At 47.6% G+C, this 4260-nt stretch overlaps 1 long non-coding RNA gene across 1 annotated transcript; it reads left to right on the top strand.

Annotated features, from left to right (window-relative positions):
• Positions 1–449: 449 nt before the first annotated feature.
• LOC137154700 (uncharacterized) lies at positions 450–3562 on the top strand. The gene is made up of 3 exons (XR_010920283.1): positions 450–570; positions 1577–1758; positions 3406–3562. It is a non-coding gene; the product is annotated as an uncharacterized lncRNA (long non-coding RNA).
• The last annotated feature ends 698 nt before the right edge of the window (positions 3563–4260 follow it).

Here is a 4260-nt window from a genome sequence, read left to right on the forward strand (position 1 = left end):
ATGTCCATGAGTCTAAGAGGACTTTGTTATTATGCCAACAGAAAAACTCCTTCTGTGCATGTAGGCTGCATCTGAGCTAGGAGGCTGTGCTGGCACAGCTGTGTCAACATGGACTCTGTAGTGCAGACATTCCCTCAGCTCTCCCTTAAAAAGTAAGTTTCAGGCTTTCAGGTTGGCAAAGAAAAGGCTGAAAACATGACCTGGGTGTGTCCTAAAGACTCAGAAAGCAAAAGACAAATAAAAAGACCCAAATGTTGTCATCTTTCATCTCGATTTTAAACCAATCTCGTGATCTTATTGACTCATGACGTTGGGATGCCTGCAGTTGGCAATGAACCCAGGAAGAAGAATTTGGCACAGATGTGACATCTGCTCTTAGTTAAGTTTCACTTCCGCTGTTCCAGGAAATTAAGGCGTAGGTAGCAGCCAGCCGGAGGATACGGCGTTAGAAGGAGGTTGTATAAATTCATGTTTTAATTATATTTGTATTTCTTTTGGGAAGCGGTGGTAACTTTTAGGCTGCTTCTGGGTGATACAAGTGAGATGCAGATACCCAGGAGCAAAAATATTGTAAGTGACAGGTTTTTTTTACTGGTAAAGGTGTCTAGATTCGGTCGGGCTTCGAGGCGGATGTTGGTAAGATAAGCTGCTCATTATCTAGCCTAGAGGGAGTTGCTGTGTGAGTTGCTTTACTGTACGTGGTGCATTGTCTCTGGTGTGTTCGGGTGGTTTGGTCTGGTGCTCTCAGTGGCTATTTTTGGTTTTATGTACACAGATGTTTCATGGCATTAATTGAAATTCTGTTTGGGCAAGTTTGGTCACTTCAATAGTTGCGAAAAATTCCTGGTTCCTTCCAATCTGTGGGTGCGCCACATCTCTTTTGGCCTCTTTAATTTAGGCGCCTTAATATGGATTTAGTTACCTAATTTAGGAACACTGGAATTGACAGTCTGGATCAGCTCAGGGTCCATATAGCCATTCTCTCATCTCTGAGAATGGCCAGCACTAGCTGCTGCAGACAGGGCCGGCTCTAGACCAAACGATGCCCCACGTGAGGAGTATCTTCGGTTCCCCCCCCCCCTTCATTTATTCAATTTTTGAATACCTAATTTTTATTGCATTTGTAGCCCGTTTCAAGACTTCGGGGCACAATTTGCATGCATGATTTATCCTTATCATATAAGACGATCAATTTGCATGCTAGAATCTGTAAATCTGTAGTTATTCATGCAATATATAAGCAAATAGATATGTTTTTATTAATATTGAGCTTTGTATTTGAACCATTTTATTTATCTTTTTAATTAAAAGGGCTATTTTGATCTGAAATTACCACCCAGTGTCTCTTTAAACTTAAATCTCCTTTTTAGGGGATGGGGATCATAAGACATTTCAGCCCCAAAGCATGTTTCTGGTGAAATTTAGAAGAAGGCAAAATAGATCACATCTGGAAAAGGACATGGCCGAATTAGCCAGGGTTCAGAGAAGGGTGATGAGAATTATTAGGGGCATGGCAAAGCTCTCACATGAGGTGAGGTTGAAATGATTTGGATTGTTTATTGTGGTCACTGTATAGCTGGTACCTCGTTTTCCATCTGGACTCTCAGATCCTTTCCCTGCATCATCCCTGACTGCCCACACTCTCCTCACTTTCCACCCTACTTGAGGGGAGAGGTACAGCACACTGGGAAAGGCAGCCAAGCAGTATCCAGAAGAAGTGGTGTACTAGAATGGCGAGCAGCAGACCTGAATTCCCAGGTAAGATGATGCTCCTTACAACTGTACTCTTAGCGTGAACACTGTTACGCGTGCAACCCCCTTCTATTTCTGGGTTACTTGGGAGCCGGCAACACTCACCTGTGTGCAAGGGCGCCTAAGGTTGTTAACAAAGTAGATCCTGAGTATCCCAGCGGTGATGTAGGATAGGTGGGAATCCTCTAGCCACCCCCCTTCTGCAGTCCCGTTACTTTTAAAGGAATTTAAACTTGGCGGTGCCTCCACCCGGCTGGCCCCTGCACACGCTTAATAGCGGGCCTTGGGAGCTTCCAGGACTAAACCTAGTCTGATAATAATAATAATAATAATCTGAGACATAGGTCTAATTTAACAATTGCAATTATGCAAACTAAACATCCAATATACTTAAATTAGAATTAACACAACTTTACTTAACAAATTAAAGGAATATGGCATAACAGACTGAAACTAAACATCACTATTATGTTAAATCCACAGGGCAACTGAATAAATCAATTAATAAAAATAGTGTGAAAACAAATGAAAGTTGTCTAAACTTGCATTTACACTGGCACCGTTTACCCCACCTGCAGAGTGTGCACTCCCCAAGAGTTCAGAGCTCTGACCCCTTGCTTGCGTGGGCGCACTTGAAGATCTGAAGAAGCAGACAGCGCTCTGTGGGTTCGGGGTACCAGTTCAGCCCAGTTGTCACGCTGGAGGTTTGGAGCTGGCCCAACCGTCTGCAGTCCTGGCCCTGCTTGAAGAGACTCTCTCTCTCTCTCTGCCTCTTCTCAGGCCCAGTCAAAGTCTCTCTGCAGTGCCCCTTCCTTTACATGCCCTGCCCCAAACAACGGGGGCGGGGGGACACACTCACACCACCTTCACTGTGGGCCCATCTCAGGCAGCTCCAGGCTCAGTCCCTGCCCTGGTTTGGGCAATGCCACCAACCTCTGAAGCTCCCTGCTCCAGCAGGCTCCAGCAGGCTCTTAGCAGCAGCTTTGGGACTCCGGCAGCAGGCAGTAGCCAGCAGCTTCCAGCCTGGGCTGCACTCCACCCCAGCACCAAACTGGAGTCCCCCACATGCTATTCTCTGTCCCTCTGGAAGGGGAAGACTCTCTCTCCTTTTTCGACCAAGCAAATTTACAGCCCTGTAGCCTAAAGCAGCAGACCCGGGCCAGCCTCTCGTATTTAATCGCTGTGTAGATGTACCTTTTAGGCTTAAAGAGCCCACTAGGGGCCTTGCTATGTTAATGTAATTAACCTGGGAGCCGGGCACCATTTTAGATTGGAGGGGGGAGGGCAACTTTAAGCATGATTCCAGGTGCAGTTTAGGCACCTGAAAACTCTCAGTCTTTTTGCAGATAACTTAGAAACTAGCTGACAGGAGCCCAGTATCTAATTCCTGTGTAAAGAAAGAAAAATATATACTAACAACAATTCATGCCATAGTTTAAGTGTATACGTAAGTTTAGAGCAATCAGGAGATAATACAGCAAGTTGTTCCCTATCTCAAGCCTTGAGGTATCCATTTTGGAGCCTTAACTCAGATATCAGAAACACAAGTTTGCTGTTTTAGTAGAGAAATATACAAATAAATCAAATCTGCATAAAATCTGCTTGCCACTGCAACTGTTGTAGTTTTGAAATGTTCTGTTCCAAATTGTGCAGAGGCGAATGAGACAATTGTCCTTGAAGCTGCAACTACCAGTGGACATAACGGCTCTGGACCAGAAGCGTCTGTCCCCTGTGTCTTCCCAGGGAGAGGTGAGGGGGTTTCTTGCTTCTCTAAGGGCAAACACACCCCAAGACCCACTTATCTGCTCCTACCCCCCCCTTCTTCAGCTCCCCCTCCCTCAAGGTCCTTGCCCAAGGGATTGTTCCCCCGCAGCTGCTCCTCCCATGCTCACTGCCTGCTCCCTCAGGGCACAACCCTATGCCCTCACCTGTCCCTTCCCCTGGAGATTGACTCCCTTTTCCCACCCCACTGCCCCACCCAGATCCAGCACCCCCCACTGGGAGCCCTCCCCCTCTCATTCCCATCACCATCATGGAGGACCCTCTGCTTCTTCCCTCCCACCATCTCTGAGGACCCTGTCCTCCCCCCACCCACCCTGACTGACCCATTCCTTGCCTGCCCCACCCCTAGAGGCTCTGCTCACTGCCCCTCCCAGAGGCTGACCCCCTTCTCTTTGCTCTGGGATGGTTAAGTCACCTGCATCAACCTGCTGCCGTTAGACCCCAGTGGGCTCGGCTGTGCAAGTTCCCTTCCTCACTTCCTATGGGAAGAGAATGGAAACACCCTAGTGCCCGATTGCAGGGATCGGGGCAAGATCCACTTCTCAGAGTGGCTAGGACACACACCCTCAGCTCCTAATTGGAGGAGCCAGCCCTCTCCTCCTAGTGTTCTCATGGGGTCCTGCCTCTGTTGCTCCCGATTGGCCCATGGTGGGAGTATATTTGCATATATCCCCACACCCCATAAATTACGGCCCAGTGGACTGAGGCCCTAACCTCTGGAGCATT

Source organism: Emydura macquarii, unplaced genomic scaffold (assembly GCF_026122565.2).
Source record: "Emydura macquarii macquarii isolate MOO-44397 ecotype Brisbane River unplaced genomic scaffold, CSIRO-AGI_Emac_v2 contig_1288, whole genome shotgun sequence".
In the NCBI taxonomy this organism is placed as follows: Eukaryota; Metazoa; Chordata; order Testudines; family Chelidae; genus Emydura; species Emydura macquarii.